At 45.3% G+C, this 18,121-nt stretch overlaps 2 long non-coding RNA genes and 2 other non-coding genes across 4 annotated transcripts; 2 read left to right on the plus strand and 2 right to left on the minus strand.

Annotated features, from left to right (window-relative positions):
• Positions 1-3,150: 3,150 nt before the first annotated feature.
• LOC114674659 (U1 spliceosomal RNA) lies at positions 3,151-3,314 on the minus strand. Its single transcript, XR_003725782.2, has one exon. It is a non-coding gene; the product is annotated as a U1 spliceosomal RNA (small nuclear RNA).
• A 5,946-nt stretch (positions 3,315-9,260) lies between these two features.
• TRNAN-GUU (transfer RNA asparagine (anticodon GUU)) lies at positions 9,261-9,334 on the minus strand. Its single transcript has one exon. It is a non-coding gene; the product is annotated as a tRNA-Asn (tRNA).
• Positions 9,264-10,444, plus strand: LOC114674011 (uncharacterized). The gene is made up of 2 exons (XR_003724940.2): positions 9,264-9,626; positions 10,205-10,444. It is a non-coding gene; the product is annotated as an uncharacterized LOC114674011 (long non-coding RNA).
• Positions 10,445-11,708: 1,264 nt separating this feature from the next.
• Positions 11,709-14,986, plus strand: LOC144335924 (uncharacterized). Its single transcript, XR_013407194.1, has 3 exons — positions 11,709-12,082; positions 13,016-13,100; positions 13,779-14,986. It is a non-coding gene; the product is annotated as an uncharacterized LOC144335924 (long non-coding RNA).
• The last annotated feature ends 3,135 nt before the right edge of the window (positions 14,987-18,121 follow it).

Consider the following 18,121-nt stretch of genomic DNA (forward strand, 5'->3'; position numbering starts at 1 on the left):
ACGACTTGGCTCACTGAACCTCTGCCTCCCAGGTTCAAGCAATTATCCTGCCTCAGCCTCCCGAGTAGCTGAGATTACAGGCATGTGCCACCATACCCAGCTAATTTTGTATTTTTAGTAGAGACAGGGTTTCACCATATAGGCCAGGCTGGTCTCCAACTCCCGACCTCGTGATCCGCCCCCCTCAGCCTCTCAGAAAGTGCTGGGATTACAGGCGTGAGCCGCCATGCCCGGCTTGAGCCGGGAGTCTCACTCTGTCACTCAGGCTGGAGGGCAGTGGCACAAGCATAGTTCCCTGCAGCCTGCCTCAGTCTCCCTAGTAGCTGAGATTAGAGTCACGCATCATCATGCCCTGCCAACTTTAAAAATTTAGCTAATACTTAAAAATTTGTAGAGACAGGGGTTTCACTCTGTTGCCCAGGCTGGTCTCCAACTCCTAACCTCAATTGATCCTCCCTCCTCAGCCTCCTAAAGTGCTGGGATTGCAGATATGAGCCACCATACCTGGCTTAATTTTCTTATTTTAATTTTATATAAGTGATTATTATTGTTTCTAAGATAATTGGGGCAGTGACTCCTTTAACATTTTAGAGACCTAATCTGTCTATTCACTTCACCGAAAGAGTATGGCAATTTGTTTCAGGAGAAAATATCCTATATTTATAAAGCAGGAAAATTACTTCCACCAAACTAGGGGGCATTCTCAAGAAACCAATTGTGCTAAGTAACATCACTTCAGGTGAAAAGAGAGGCAATGGTATCTATCAACAATGTTTATCACTGAAGGAAATAAACTGAAAAATATGAACATCATTAGCTCCTTGGAGGGCCTTCATTGCTGAAAATCTGAGTAATATTGTGATACCCTTTCGAGTCGGGCAGAACATTCTCTTTCTAGGGCATGTAACAGTGGGTGAATAATTTCTTTTCATTCATTTTCATTAAGGACTGAACTTCCTTAATGTTCTGGAGATTATTAAATTTGATTTGTATAGTTGTGAAAAGTGCTGATTCCATTGCTTGTATGTGATCATATAAATCTTTTCTCTCCTTTCTGTAGTGTGGTTTAAACTTAATCCTTAAAGGACATGTATTTGAATTTTTCAGCTGGTTAGAAACCTGAATACACCAATCAAAGAAAACTGCTCCTTACATGCTACAGATTTAGTTTCCTTCCTGTACTAAGATGTCTTTTAGATATAGTAAATTTGTTCAAGCCAAGAGCTCCTATGGAACGAAGTTGGGTGGGAGGGGGGACATTGAATAGTAACATCACACTTGTAATAGAGATGCCACTCTTGCAGGTATTGACAACTATTGGACCCATAATATTTGTACCAAACATTGGAAAGACAAGATCTGAACAACTTATCATTGCTGCAGTCTCAAGTATCAGGAAATACCATTATTCTCAGGACAATAAACAGACAATAAAAAAGTCTCACAGACCAGATTAGCTGTCATGGTCAACAGGGACAAGGGTCAACGCGACCCAACAGAGATTGTCCCCAGAAATTCATTTCATAACCTCAAAACCAAAAACCCACACTGATGGCAAAAAAATAATGATGCAACAATGTGTGTGTGAGAGGCAGAGTCCTGTCCTATAGCCGTACTTAGTGGGTAAAAGCCAAAGAGCTCAATTTCTGCTCATGATACTTAATAGAACATGGGGAACAAGAGCCAATAGCTCAGTGGGTTCAGATCTGCACCAAGTGCCTGCTGGATGCAGGATTGTACTGTCTCCAATAATGTGTCTCAGATGGACTAATTCTTTTTCCTTTTTTTTTTTTTAGACAGAGTCTTGCTCTGTCACCCAGACTGGGGTGCAATGACGCGATCTCAGCTCACTGCAACCTCCGCCTCCCGGGTTCAAGGGATTCTCCTGCCTCAGCCTCCTGAGTAGTTGGGATTACAGACACAGACCATCACACCCGGCTATTCTTTTTTTTTTTTTTTAATGCATTTTTAGTAGAGACGGAGTTTCACCATGTTGGTCAGGTTGATCTCGAACTCCTGACCTCAGTTGATCAGAAGTAGGTGAGGTCAGAAAACATACCCTGGGAGAAGCCGGCACAATGCTCAGAACCACCATCGCTAGCCCTGGGGTTTTCTTCTGTAGTGGAATTCATGTAGTGCAGGGACAAAACCACTCAGATACTTCTGGGAGTTAAAAAGAGATGCATTTACAGTGCAATTTGAGAAGGGGTATTAAGGAATTTGCCAGGGTACTGACCCGTGTCAGGTGTACACCGCAGGTTGAGAGAGGGCTAAATAGTTTCTGCCCATGAAGGTGATAAGCGAGGGCCTGAAGAAAGAGGGACACGGGAGGACACTGGCACCAGAAATAGGAAAGGGCTGCTTGGAGGTGGGAAGGATGGGTCGGGGTGCTATCTAGAAAGTTGCCTGGCAATGGATGTAGGATGTGTAAGCGAGACCTCAAACAAGAAGCTGTCGCTTAAATAAAGTCTGAAGAAAGACAAGATAGGTAAACGGCAGGAGCTAGTAGGAAACTGGACCCGGCTCCACATAAAACTTCCCGCCTTATACTTCAGGGAGGATCGCAGCGCATTTCGGCCAAGACAGGTTCTGACCTGCGGGCCTGGATGAATATGGGCTAGGGCAGCTGGGCACCGGCAGAGCCGTTTCCCTACGCAAAGTAAGCGTGTTATGTCTACAACCCAACGGGGACAGTAGAGCCCCAAAGGCCTTGCTTTCTTCCCAAAGAACAGCCCCCGTCTACGTAGTTTCTACCTGGCTCTAGGAGGTGAGAACACATTCCCCGATAGCACAGAAATCCTACAAACGCGTGTGGGAGCTGCCGTTAGAAACAGAGGCTGTGTAAAAAGTGACTGGGGGTTAGAAAAACACAGAGAATGAGAACCCAAGAGACTGGAGACTTTGGACCAATCTCTGCAAAGAGCTGGTCCTTAGAAAGGAAAGAGCTGTGCGGCCCTCACTCAAGTTAGCTTGTGTTACAACTTACAACTGCTGACGCTCCTATCACTTCTGGTAGAGAAGCGACATGTTATTTCCTATTCCCAAGTTATCCACTGTTAAAACTACACTTGGAAAGCTACCCCAAACTACAAACCAACAGACGAAAGAAATAACCCTTACTGTACAGTCTATTATTTAAACGCAAAAAGCCAGGGGAAAGCGCGAACGCAGTCCCCCACTACCACAAATTATGCAGTCGAGTTTCCCACATTTGGGGAAATCGCAGGGGTCAGCACATCCGGAGCGCAATGGATAAGCCTCGCCCTGGGAAAACCACCTTCGTGATCATGGTATCTCCCCTGCCAGGTAAGTATGAGTTCCTACACCTCTGCCCCGCCACAGCCTCATACGCCTCACCCTTTTCACTCACGGTCACTTGCCACGCGCACTCCCGAGCCCTTCTAGCCCTGACACACAGCTGGGCTTCTCAAGTCCTACCAACGGTCCTGAACCCGCTCCACAGCATGGAAACTCCTTCGTGCCGAAGCAGCAGGTGGCGAAGAAGCAGCCCTTGCGCTGCCTCATCTACATAGAAGTCGCCTTTTCCGTGATGTCAGCGACAGTGCCCTGCCCAGTCCCCGTCTGCCTTTCTGCCACTCAGCCGCCCAATCCGCTGCAGGAGCGGCCAGGGGGAAGTGACGTCTGCCTCTCCCTTTTTCCCTCCGGTCCCGGCATCTGTTCTCTCCCAAAGAAGCAGGTCCGTAGCCTGTGTTGCGGAGCAACCTTTCCGCGGCCAGATGGATCCTGGGCACCCTTCTTCAAATAATGGCTTTTAATTCGCAAAAACTCCTGTGCGGAACGTTTAGGATTACAAAAGAAACCGGTTCTCTTCACATCCTTATCCTTGTGATGTAGCATTCCGCTTGAAATTGGAAGCCGTTTACTATCAGAGAGAAACAGTATTTATGAAAGTAAAGAGGCAGGTCGGATGACTGCAAACCAGCCTTCCTTACTGGTTTTATCACTGGTAATGTTATAAAGACAGTTGTCCAGTTTCATGAATCTTGTTGCTTGTTTTCCAAATTCAGGATTGTAGAAAACTGTGCTGCCCCAGAAGAGATGGTTGGACACTCTCAAGCGTGGTGTTGGACTTTGTCATCTCTTGGGCAGCCATCTCCAGACCTTAGCCCTTACCTTGTGTTAGTTTTTTATATTCTGCAAAGACAAAACCAAAATAATCCAAATTTGACACAACTACCCGGGATACATCTTATTTGAGATGTTTAACAAATGCCTGGATCATCTTTTCTTACATATTACGCAGCAAACACTGTGAAGTAAGCAAAGTTGGAATGGCCAAGTCAAAGACCATTTGAATATTTAGAAGTAGATTTGAGACAGGAATAATATAGGGTGGTCACAGGATAACAAATTTTAGGCAGTAGATTTACATGACTTGAGGCTATGGGCTGATAAGACGCTGAAAAACCAGGGTGTGGGCCAAGCTGGCTAAGACTGGACCCAATGTAGGGCTGGATTAGACGTAGGTTTTACCTAGGCCCTCATTATGTGCTCATTAACATACTAAATCACGCACCTACCAGTGCCATGACGGTTCTGAGATCATTATTTGATGTAAAAATGGATCGCACCACAGTTCCGAGAAATTTCCACTTTTACCTGGTAATTTTCATGAATATTCCACTCCTTGGTTGAAGAAACCCATCAAGATGAAACCCCAGAACCCATTGTTCTGTCTTGGATATACCCAAACTCCCCTTTCTTGAGTGCGTACTTTTTGCTTTGCAATAAATCTCTTCTTTCACTATTTGCTGACTCATCCTTCACTTCATTCTTGAGGTGGTGTCAAGAGCCTGGACAACACAGCTGGGGTCGAGATTCCCCCAGTGTCTGGGGACCTCCTGCATCCCACCAGTATCAGATTCTATTCCATTGCTCAAATCACAAAACATGGAGTGGAGAGTTCTCCTTGGAGATCATAAAGTAAAGATTCTGTGGCATGGTGACCAGTTAGGCCACTGGAAGGCATGGCAAAATATTAAAAATGAGGGATTATGTGACCGTGTAGTAACTGCTGAATGCTAAATACTTGATCCAGGCCCCATTCCCTGGAGATTGACAGGGAGACACATTGTCCAGGCAGTAGTGGAGAAATACTTTCTGGGTATCTGACCAGCCTTTGTGGAAAGAACTGGCACCATCCTGCAGATGTAACCGCCTGATGGGTTCTTCCTGCCTAATGTACACACAATATCAATTCATGGAGACCATGGCATTGCAGTAAAGAGTTTCATTGACACAGGCCAGCCACGACATGTGGGAGAGAGAGTTGTTACCCAAATCAATCTCACTGAAGGCTTGGAGGTAATAGGTTTTTCAGATAGTTTGGTGGGGAGGGGGCTAGGGCTAGGCGGTGCTGATTGTCAGGGATGAAATCACAGGGATGTGGAAAATGGCCCTCCGGCATTGAGTCAGCTTCTGGGTGGGGGCTAAGGGACTGGTTGATTTTCAGGCCAAATGGTGCCATCCAGTAGTCAGAAATGCAAAAGCCTGAAAAGACAACTCAAGAGGCCAATCTTAGGTTCTACAATAGTGATGTTCTTCACAGCAGTAATTGGGGAAGCTGCAAATCTTGCGACCTCTGGAATAATGGCTGGTAATTATTTAACGAGGCATACATCTTAGTAGAATTCACGCCTCTTTCATCCTTCTAACTTGGTGGCCTTTCATGAGTTTTACAGAAGTAATTTAGTTTTGGGGAAGGTTATCATTTACACCAACCTTTTTGACTGTCCCCAACCTTTTTGGCACCAGGGACTGGTTTCACAGAAGACAGTTTTTTCATGGAAGGGGGTGGTGGATGGTTTCCGGATGAAACTGTCCCACCTTAGGTCATCAGGCATTAGTCACAGTCTCATAAGGAGTGCGCAATCTGGATCCCTCACATGCGCAGTTCCCAATAGGGTCCGAGCTCCGATGACCATCTAATACTGATGCAGATCTGACAAGAGCTCAGGTGGTAATGCTTGAAGGCCTGCAGCTCACCTCCTGCTGTTCGGCTGGGTTCCTAACAGGCCATGGACCAGTACCTGTCCTGTGGCCCTGGGGGTTGGGGACTGCTGATTTAAACTATAAACTCAATTTTCCCCAAAGATAGCTTGGGAGAAATTGCACAGGAATGAGCACAGCCAGCTAGCCTGTGAGGCTAGAACCAAGATGGGGCCAGCCATGTCAGCTTTCTCTTATTGTCATAATTTTGCAAAGGTAGTTTCTGAGGGACTGCACTGGACACTTGTTAAAAACATGAGACAGATTTTATTGTATGTACTACAATAGGCAAGATAGACCACCAGAGAACTGAGCTCAACCTGAAATACAGCAGGAGGAGTTGAAGATTATAGCCAACTGGTAAGATAAGAAAGTCAGTGGATGGAAAATTACTAAGAGGAACTTGATTAGCTATCAAAAGTGGTTGGGAGGACTCTTGCTAAACTAGACTCAAGAGTATTCTTTTCTAAAACTGGACTTGGCAGGCCAAGAACTAACAGAGAAAAGGGCTCAGAGGAAACTACAGAGGTGTGGTGAAAGATGGAGTCCTTGTCAACTCTACACTGAAGCTTCTGCAAATAAACAAAGACCAATTAAATGGAAAAAGCAAAGGCTATTTATTCCGAGCTTGCTATAGCAGGGAGTCAGTCACTGTGACTTGTGTTTTGGCAGAGACTTGAAGGCAGTCAGGAGGGTGGGAAAGCTTTTTAAAAAGAAAGGCTTCAGGTACGCTTGGACTGGAGGCTGTCAGCATGGTGAAGCTGTAGATAGATGAAGGAAATCAAAATATTTTACCCCAGAATGTATTTCTTTGGCATATTTTAAGATGGCTGTCAGAGAGCCAGCAAACAGAATTAACTCTGCAAAACTGTCTTTTGTAGGGGAAATTTACACCTGCAGAGAATCTTCATTAATCCAGCCTTACCTTGTCAGGATTGAGAAACAAAAATAAGCCTTAGGCCCTACAACCAACTGAACGGACTCTCTCTTGGCTGACAGGACTGCAGAGAATCCTTGAAAGCTGTTTCTGGCTGTGGCAGGCTACGAGGTCGCACATGCCCCCTTAACACCCCTCCCTCACTAACTGCCATTATGAGGCAGGAGAACAGCAGAGGGAATTGGAAGTTGGATAAAAGGCAGAATGAGTAAAAGCAGAAACAGAAGCAAGGTGATGGGGTGGGAGAGCAAGAAGCAAGATAAAAGGCGGAAGTTGAGCAGCCAAAACAAAAAGTAAGATTAAAGAAAGCAAGCAAGCCCGGGCTCGGTGGCTCACGCCTGTAATCCTAGCACTTTGAGAGGCCAAGGCGGGCAGATCACCTGAGGTCAAAGTTTGAGACCAGCCTGTAAAACATGGCAAAAACCCGTCTCTACCAAAAATACAAAAAATTAGCTGGACATGGTGGAGCACTCCTGTACTCCTAGCTACTTGGGGTTCAAGGAGAATCGCTTGAACCTCGGAGGCAGAGGCTGCAGTGAGCTGAGGTTGCGCCACTGCACTCCAGACTGGGCAACAGGGCAAGACTCTGTCTCAACAAACAAACAAACCAGAAAAAAAACAGCAATCAAGGACCCCATGGCCGGCAAGTTCCAAACCAGTAAAGGGGCAGCTCCTGAGAGTTATGCATTGAGAAAAAAGTATCCTTAACATGACTCCATATGATAATCAGCTCATTACAACTCATGCATATGGACAGCATATCATGCATGTACTTAAAAGTATGGGATGGAGGCAACGTGCAAGCACAGAAGGGCCAAAGTAACTAAGCAACCCACCTATCAATCAAAAGACAAACACTGGCTAACGATTGGGCATCCCTGTGAAGAGAAGAAAAACAACCACATATAAAAAGACCCAGAGTACACCAAACTCATACGGATCTCATCTCCCAGAGGCCAGCCCACTCTCCCTACTCTGAGAGTGTTACTGTGCTTAATAAACTTTTGCTTTGCTTTGCTGCTTTGTGTGTGTCACATACAGTTCTTTCTTTGGGACACCAAGAGCCTGGAAATGCACGGCACCATCTGGTAAGAATTAGGATGTTTTTCCTAAGGGTTAACAAACCAAGCCTTTGAAAAGACTTGCTTCACTACTGTTATCAACCAACAGCCTGATGCTTTCCCTCCCTTTCGTGGTTTTGACAACACAAGCAAGCAGCATTCCCTCCTAAGAGGCTGTTGACCTAGGAATGATTCTAGCTAGACTACAGAGGATGTACAGTGAGGGTTTTCATGTCCTCTGCTTCAGCTTTTGACGTCAGAGGGCCACAAACTCCACTCTCAGATGATTGCTAATGCCACCATTTTAGGAACATGGGCCCCACGGAGAGGCACGAAGCTCAACTGCACATCTGCACATTGTTCCTCTTATAAATATTCATATTGGGATATGATTTGGTGCTGCTCCCCTGAAAGATACATTTGCAGAATGGATTCAGATTAGAAGCATTATAAGCACTATAATGTAGCAATGGCTCATCCAGCTCTCTACACTATAGAAAGATCTGTGGTGTAGACATTTCCACAATGACACAAGATATGTGTACAAGAATGGTGACTGCAGCATTCTTTGTAATCCTAAAAACATGAAACCAACCTCATCTCAAAAACAATTTTTTTTTTTTTTTTTTTTTTGAGAGGGAAGCTCGCTCTGGAGTCCACTCCAGGCTGGAGTGTAGTGGTGCGATCTCAGCTCACTGCAGCCTCCACCTCCTGAGTTCAAATGATTCTCCTGCCTCAGCCCCCCGAGTAGCTGGGACTACAGGTGCGTGCCACCATGCCTGGCTAACAAAAACATTTTGAAAAGGGTTAAATAAATCCTGCACAAACTGAGGAAAAATACTGTTTTCAAAATAATGGAGAGGATCCCTGTCATGATGAATGATTCCACTGGTCACGTTATTGATAGAGCAATCAGGAAATCCAGGCACGTCCTGGAGGTAATACTGGACTCCTACTACTAAAATATGAAAAAATGGAGGCATGTAAATTACTCGTTTAAGCGTATAACAGACTGAATTAGAATTTTATCACACCAGAAGTGGGTTCCTAGGTCTCTGTTTCAGGATTCCTGAGTTACACCAGTGTAAACCCAGTATTTCAGGAGATACCCGGTTAAGAATCTGGTAGGGGAGGTGGGCTGGGCCTTGACATGGATCAGTCATAAATCAGTGTCTTGGGACTCCGGAAAGATAAAATCCTCTCCATTTGTCTAGTGATTGACAATGCGTGAATGCTTTAAAAGTTCCAAGAATCGTCCCTGGGTGGGCTCGAACCACCAACCTTTCGGTTAACAGCCGAACGCGCTAACCGATTGCGCCACAGAGACAACCGTTCCCAGCTTTACTGGGCGATGCAGGAAGGGCCACTTGCTAAACTTGCTCCTTTCCGTACATTCTCGGGGCCTGCCCGGCAGGACGACTGAGCAAGGCGTTGGAAAACCAGAGAGATTAGAGCGGTGAGTCGCGCTGGTCACGTTGGACACCTGCGCGTTAGGAGATTCTGGAGCCGGAGGAACAGCCGAATGGCCTTCGCCCGTCCTGCCCCTCGCCTGCTTCAGGAGCTTCCGGAAACTCCCCGGTGGGCGACCCAGCCCGAGCTGCCTGGGGGCTCAAGGGAAGGTGAACCCCCAGTGGGCTCCCGGGTTGGTTCTTCCCATTCTTTGCGCCGCCTTCACCCAGTGAAGGAGCCTGTGCCCACCCTGCCCAGTCGCTTTCGGGGCTGCTGAGGAGCTTCCGCTGCCATCTTCGGATCCTGTGTTCCGCACGGGGGCTCCACCAGGGCAGGGATGGTGGTGAGGGTCGCTCGTGGGTCCCCTCGTGGGGAGCAGGGTCTGGCACGACTAGGACTTGTCAATGAATTCATCGTCGCCTTTAGCTTTTAGTCCTTTGAAGAACCCTGAGAGTGGAAATCAAGAGATTTTTTCCATGGGGACGTTCTTTTTACAAAGCGTTGATTTCTGGGCACCCCGCAGGGCGGGCAACTGGCAGGGCCTCCGGAGCATCTTCTTCGCGGTGGAACCGCGGGGGCTCAGCTGGGCAGTGGTCGGGCCGTGGGGCAGCAGGGCGAGAGCAGGGGAACGGAAAAGCAAAAGCTGGGAAAGAAGCCGGGGAGCGGTGGACCAGACATCCAGACCTCCTGAAAGAGGCACCGGCGGGGTCTTCTGGAAGTGAAAATTGCTTTTGTTTGTTTATTGTAGCAGAATCGGGAAATGGAGAGAGAACCTGAAAGAGTCCCAAACTCGAGGACCTATTGCTCCCCGAGAATAACATCTTCCAGAAGAACTAGGCAGAAAACTAGGCGTCTGGGAACCCTGAAATCCCTGGAGGAGTAGCATCATCATGACCCTCTGTGTTCTTTTGGCAAAGGACTTGCTTCCGTTGTTTGTTCAATTATCTGTTTGTTAAATAAATAAAACCCTTTTCATATATCTTTAAAATTACCTTGGTCCTATTATTTTATGATTACAAATAATGCTGCAGGCATCATTCTACAAGTACGCTTCTCATTGACCAGTGGTGTGAAGGCCTGGAGAGTAGTTGTTCCAGCATAGTGTTTACATAGATTTTTTTCATTCCATTTTCTTTGTTGCTTTATTAGGTATAACCCTTTTCTTATTTCAGAGGCTGCTTTAGGGTTTCTGGGATACATCTTTAATTTATCATAATCTGCTTTCAAGTGTCATTATACTTCCCTTTCTGGCCTTTATCCTAGCGTTACGTATTTTTACTTTATGCACTACAAGCTTTGTGATTCATTATTATTACTTTTACTTATTACGTCAGAAAAAAAAATTTTTTTTGAGACGGCGTCTTGCTCAGTTGCCCAGGCTGGAGTGCAATGGCGCGATCTCGGCTCACTGTAAGCTCCGCCTCCCGGGTTCACGCCATTCTCCTGCCTCAGCCTCCCGAGTAGCTGGGACTACAGGCGCCCACCACTATGCCCAGCTAATTTTTTTGCATTTTTAGTAGAGACGGGGTTTCACCGTGTTAGCCAGGATGGTCTCGATCTGACCTCGTCATCCGCCAGGCGTGAGCCACTGCGCCCAGCGGAAGCATTGTCATTTCAAATATCATCTTTCTTTCGTATGTTCGTAAATATGGCATAAAGCCGGTTTCTTGTGTTGCTTACACAATTTTCAGAATGTGTATTTAAATTTAAAATATTAAATTTTACTAAAAAACTAAAAATAATTATCATGAATGTCCTAGATTCATCTTAAGTTCCAACAGTCCACTTAAAATGTGCCCAACCTGAGGGTCAAACCTACCTGCTGATGTGTAACTTGTGTTTGTGAGACATTCTCAACAGCATTTGCTTTCCCCGGACTAGTGATTTTCCTCACATCTGAATGTCTTCAGTGCAAAAGGAAACGTTTTTCTTTGCAAAAATACTTTAAAATATTCCTCCTTCAAGTAAGTGCATTAAAAACAAATTTCCCAGTTGCATCCCTGAAATGCATCGAAAGCGCGGGAGAGACAATCAAGTGCTTCAGGATCAAGAGCTAAACAGGGGAGGACAAAGGTGGCTTCTTCACTAGGAGTCAAGCCAAAGTCAACTGATTTGGTCTCCAATGGAGACCGGAACTCGGTTCACCTGCGTCGTGAGGAGGCGCTCCAGCGGAGGCGGGACTTTCTGTCATGGTGCCTTCAGATAGGAAATCTCCTAGGATTTCCTTCTTTCCCTTTGATCTACTTCCAACTGTCCCTTTCTACTTCTTCAAGACCTTTTTCAGATCCCTACTGCGAAGGGCCTAAGGGGCCGGTGCCCTTCCCTACCGGCCCCTCCCTGACTGGGTGTCTTCGGAGCCCAAGCTCACCCGGAACATTACTGCCCGCTTGAGACAGCGAGAGGACCAAGGAGGGCGGCGGGTGTGCTGGAAACCACAGAGTCACCGCGCACCTGCGTCTCGTGGGCTCCTAACAAATTGAATAAATGCCCCCTGAAGCTTCTCTGCAGGTCAGAGGGAAGGGGAGGGTGGCTGCCCACCCGGCGGGAGAAGCTTCAAGAAGCGTCGGGAGGACCTGGCCCTGCCCCTGGGCCTTGAAGACAGGCCTGGCCAGGCTGATTTTGACGGGTAGGCCCCCAAAAAATGTTCAAGGGCGGCCCAAACCCCGACCCCGAGATTAAGGCTCTGAAATGTCTGACGGGTTTGAGAATCCTCAGTCGAATCGATCCCGCCTGTATCTATCAGGAGACTCCTTTGCCAAAATTCAGAGACCAAGAAAGAGAAAGATTGGGCAGATCAAAGTCTGTAATTAACCAAACAGGAAACACAATTTTTCTGACACATTGGATGTGTGCTGTGAGAAAAAGACTAACCTCAAGGAGAATCTGTTTTTCTGGCTTGAGTGTAGGGAAGAATGGAGTTGCCACCAACAATGGTGCGTTGAAACGGCAGGTGCATCAGGCTGTAGATGTGAAGGAATTAAAAATATTTTACCCCAAAATACATTCCTTTGACATATTTTGAGATGTCTGTTCAGAAAGCCAGCTGCAGAAGTAGCCCTGCAAAGTTGTCTTTTGGTGGGGAGATTTGCATCTGTAGGGAATCTGCATTGACACAGCCAAGTCTTTCCTTGCCCAGATCTAGGGAAGATTAAACGAGAGTCTGACACCTGTATACGTCTGAAAGAAACTTTGAGGGTTTATTCTCTCTGAGAGCTGCTACCGGAAAGGTTTCATTTACATATTAAGACCATCTTTGCTTGCCAAGCCTCTCTTCTCTCCCTCCCATAACCTGTCTTGCCCACAATACATGGATATACCTCTAACTCTGATGGTACCTGGTTTTGGCCATACTTTGAGCCCTCATTCATTCTGTTACCTCGAGATGGTAGATAAGCTTCTGCATCCCATTGTGGGTAGGGTAGGGTAATCACTCTGTGGCTCTCCCCATGTACATGTTAGTACATTTTATGGCATTTCTCCAATTAATCTGCTTTTGTGACTTGATTTTTGAGTGAAACTTCAGAGGGTTAAGAGGGAAGGTTTCCATTGGTCCCTACAGTTTTGGAGATGTAAGCAGGATACGAAAGCTCTGCTCTTCTGGAATCTACAGTGAATAATCCAGGATCTGATCAGCTGTCATGAAGGTAAGAATTTCTTTTTACCAGCGGGGCTCCCGGCCTCCTCCTCTGTGTGGAATCTGATCAAGTGGACAGTAAAACTCACTGTTTCTTTCTTTTCCCTCTCCAAAATCTTGCTTAATTGGAGAAAAGAATTTGTGTGACTAGTCTTGGGTGTAGTGACTCTGGTGTGCTTTTTGGTACTTTGTGGTACCAATTCATGTTGTTTAATCCTTTTCTTCCCAGAAATTGTTCCTCTGTCTTTGTCTCTGTGTGTTATTCTGTCACAAAAGGGGGTACTGGTTGAGGTTCCTTCTCATCTTATTTTATGTCCTTGAGAGCTTGACTTGTGACCAAGTGGGAGCACTTCCTCTTGGTTTCTGCTATCTGGTAAGAGGTAGTCATTTTCAGATCATACTAGGTGGCCTGTCTGAAAATGGCTGGGAACCCAAGCACACTTTTTGTTCTGACTATGTCAAGCTCTTGGGGTTTGTCTTAAGAAGTCCCATCCCTTTGAGGCTTTTGTCATCTCAACTCTTGTTACCTGGTTAGTCCTAGGAAAGCTCAGTCGCAAGAGGGCCTACCTGGTATCATAGATTCACAGGTCTGTGACAGGAAGCCCCCACAAATTTGTGGGTTACTGGAGGCAGACATCATCCTTAACCACCTGTCGCCTACTCCTTGCATTGAACTTTTTTCTTGCAGGGGAATCTTCGGAATTGCCTCTTCTTTGCCCTTCCCAGAAGGTCAGCCTGGAAAATGACATCCTGCACTTTCCACAAAGAGGCTATTTGGTTGAATTGCTGTTGGAATAATTACACCATTGGAAATTCTAATTGCCAATGGCCTGAAGATGGATCCCTTAAATTAGATACCTGAATTAAAAAAAAAAAAAGATTTTAGAGATCTCTTATTTTAAACAGTTGATAGGAAGATCAAATTAAAAGAAAGGCACATACTAGTGTCATGGCTACCCTTAAAAATTGTCTTGACAATATTATCTGTGTTGTGTAGGGAAAAAATTCTCTTGACTAAATTAAAGAGCAAAATTTGACCCAAAACAAAGTTAAAATTCTTCATCAGCTCAAACTGCTTGCTCTGGATCCCTTCCAGGATTCACAACAAAGTCTGCTCACCTTGCAGTTCAGTCCTTAAAGTTCTGTGCTTTTGCTGCCATAGCCTGTTCAATTTCCAGTCAGGGAACCAGTTTATTTTGGCTTGCTATTTGTGTGACTTTTGACTTTTTTGGAATACCCATTTATTGATCCTCTTCCCTTTCATGGGCAGCTTTTGTTTGTTCATTTGTTTGTTTGTTTGTTTGTTTATGAAGACGGAGTCTCACTCTATCACCCAGGCTGGAGTGCAGTGATGTGATCTTGGCTCACTGCAACCTCCGCCTCCCAGGTTCAAGTGATTCTCTCACCTCTGTCTCTCAAGTAGCTGGGATTACAGTCACCCACCACCATGCCTGGCTAATTTTTGTATTTTTAGTAGAGACAGGGTTTTGCCATGTTGGCCAGGCTGGTCTTGAGCTCCTGACCTCAAGTGATCTGCCTGCCTCGGCCTCCCAGTGTTGGGATTATAGACATGAGCCACCACTCCTGGCCATTGGCAGCTTCTGATTTTCCGTCCTTCCAGCTTCCAAAGTTTCTGATGAGAAATCTGTTTATAATCTTATTAAAGATTTCTTGCATGTGACCAGTTGTTTTTCTCTTACCGATTTAAAGATTCTCTGTCTTTGATGTTTGAAAGTTTGATTATAATGTGTTTTGGTGTAGGTCTCTTTCAGTTTATCTTACTTGGAGTTTGTTAGGTTACTGTGTCTGTTTTCATGTGTTTCATCAAATTTGGGGAGTTTTCAGCTATTATTTCTTCAAATATTCTCTCTTGCCCTTCTCTCCCTCTTCTTTAGAAATTCCACAATGCAAGTCTGGGTAGACTTGCAATGCAAGTCTGGGCAAGTCTAGAGTAGCTAAGACTACAGGCGCCCACCACCTCACCCGGCTGGTTTTTTTGTGTTTTTTCAGTGGAGACGGGGTTTCACCATGTTAGCCAGGATGGTCTCAATCTCCTGACCTTGTGATCCACCTGTCTCGGCCTCCCAAAGTGCTGGGATTACAGGCTTGAGCCACCGCGCCCGGCCTATTTTTATTTATTTTTATTGTTGTTGTTGTTGAAAACTGGACATTTGAATCGACTAGTGTGGTTAACTCTAGAAACTAGATTCTCCTCCTTCCTCAGGGTTTTCTGTTTTTTCGTTATTGTTTTGTTTTTTGATTATTGTAGGTTATGTGTATGCCAAGGATCAGCCCTGAGGTATAAACTTACGGTCTTCACAGATGTTTTCTGAGCCTGAACCTTTCCCTGGGTGTGTGGTCACAACCTAATTTTACCTATATATGCAATTATTCTTGAATATTTTATCCTTTAATGTCTGGCTCCCAAAAGGGGAAAAAGAGAAAAATTGAGGGAAGGTGAAAAAAGGGTACCATCCCTTTAAACTTTCTGGAAATTGCTTCAGCTTAGGGTGAGGAGCTTGCTACAATGGGGGGAGGTACAACAGTAGCTGCCAGCCTCTTTGTCTCTGTGCTGCAATCAGCCATTAGAGAACAGAGCCCCAATGTGTGTGTATGTGTGTGTCTGTGTGTGTGTGTGTTTTGAGATGGAGTCTTGCTCTGTCACCCAGGCTGGAGTGCAGTGGTGTGATCTCAGCTCACTGCAGCCTCTGCCTCCTGGGTCAAGTGACTCTTGTGCCCCAGCCTCCTGAGGAGCTGGGATTACAGGTGCCTGCCACCACACCTGGCTAATTTTAGTAGAGACAAGAGTTTTACCATGTTGGCCAGGCTGGTCTTGAACTCCCGACCTCAGGTAATTCACTCGCCTCAGTCTCCCATAGTGCTAGGATTACAGGCATGAGCCACTGCACCTGGCCCAGACCCCCAATATTTGGAGACAGCATCCTTTTTGGCCATTCTGGATCCTGAAAGATGTGTGCAGCTTACTGTAGGAACACAAGCTGACTGCGTTGGAGGTAGTGTTGGGTAGCTGCTATTGTGCTAAGGGCTGAAATTGACTGAAATTATCTACAATTTACCATCTAGGCCTTCCTCCGGAAGTTGCAAGCCTTCAGTAGGCTCCTGAGTTCAGAAATATTTACATCAGACAGATCCTGCCCATGCAGTTGTTGTCTAGATTCCAGGTGCTTCTCATTCCACCATCTTCTCAGGATACCATCTGACCGTCTGGATTTTGAATTCAGTCAAGCTGTTCTGTAACAGCTGGGGTGAAAGCCAACAAAGATCCTGCTAAAAAAAACTTCCTGGAAAAAATGTTCAAAAGTAAACAAATATCAAACTGGAAAGAAATTGATTTAGGAAGCGAACCCAGGTTGTCATGGTGGCAAAAGGGGCAGAACCTTAGCTACTGAACTGCAGTCTGGGGTATGAGGTGACAACCATTGCTCTTTTAGTTTGCTTTGGCTAGCAAACGTGGCCTTGTTATATTAATAAAGCCCCTCAGGTAGACAAAACCTTTCTTTTCTTTTTTTTCTTTTTTTTTTCTTTTTAGATGGAACCTCGCACTGTCGCCCAGGCTAGAGTGCAGTGGTGTGATCTGGGCTCACTGCACGCTCCATCTTCTGGGTTCACGCTATTCTCCTACCTCAGCCTCCTGACTAGCTGGGACTACAGGCACCCGCCACCATGTCCGGCTAATTTTTTTTGTATTTTTAGTAGAGACGGGGTTTCACCGTGTTAGCCAGGATGGTCCCGATGTCCTGACCTCGTGATCCACTCACCTCGGCCTCTCTAAGTGCTGGGATTACAGGCATGAGCCACCACACCCGGCCAAAACCTTTATTTTCTTCATGGCTGCCTTTTTTTTTTTCCCTGCTCTCCCTTTTTTAAATTTTATTTATTTATTTATTTATTTATTTATTTATTTATTTTTCTGCAGGGATTTATCCAATTCAGAGGCCCTGTCTCCATAATTTGGAATTTTCTGTTGGATTTGATCACCTTGTCACATTTGACAATACCCATGGCTGATCTAGACAAAATATCATCCAGTCACTGTTTAGCCGTGATGTGTGTATGAGGCTTTGGACTGGTCATCTGGTGACTTTTCACTAGGCAGTGGGGATGAAGTAACTGAAACTCCAGAAAGAAGAGTTACTAGATACTTCAAAAGTGATGAAGATATTAGAAGCCCTGGCCTTAGGGGTCCAAGGAAGAGCAAGGTTTGTGGGTAATAATCTGTATAAATCTGATAGGAAACTATAAGGAGGACTCTTAGGACTTTGAGGTGGGTAAGGGTTAGAGCCTGGATTAATCAAAGGCCTGTGGCTTCTAACACCACCAGTTGCCTGTACTCAGCTACCTTCAGCAGTGCTATCTGGCTCTAGAGAGCCACAGCATTCCAAGAGAGGAGAGAAGGCTGCACAAAGGCCTGGCGTTTGTGTCCCCCCATCTAGACAGACATAGTAGCATGCAGGGACAAAGCAAAAGAGAAGACTAGGCAGAGACAATGTGAATCTGTTCACCACATATTGTAAATGCACTTAAAAATATTGTTAGCTCATAATTGCAGGTAGCACTAATTACGAAGTTGTTGGACTGAGGAATTTATTTATTTGTGACTCTCACCATCTTCAAAGTCAGCAATGAAGAGTTTCTTCCTCATTGAATCACTAACATGTTTTGGATCTCTCTGACTTCCTAGTTTGCTGATCTCTGACCTCTAGACCCAGACTTTAAAGGCCCATGTGATTAGATTAGTCAACCTGGATTATCTCCCCATTTTAAGGTTAATTTAATTGTATCTGCAAAATCCCTTTGCCATACAATGTAACATAATTATGTAATTAGCAACCATGAGAAACCTGAAGTGACTTTTAAGCCAATCGAATTGTCCCATAGAACTGATGTTTAAGGTTTCTTTTGAATAAACATAGAAATTGACCCTCTCAGTCTTAAAATTTGAGAAAGTTACATTTGTGTTATCTGAGTTCCTTTCTCAGGAAACCAACCATGGGGCCTTCCAGATAGTAT

The sequence above is a fragment of the Macaca mulatta genome, chromosome 1 (assembly GCF_049350105.2).
Source record: "Macaca mulatta isolate MMU2019108-1 chromosome 1, T2T-MMU8v2.0, whole genome shotgun sequence".
Taxonomy (NCBI): Eukaryota; Metazoa; Chordata; class Mammalia; order Primates; family Cercopithecidae; genus Macaca; species Macaca mulatta.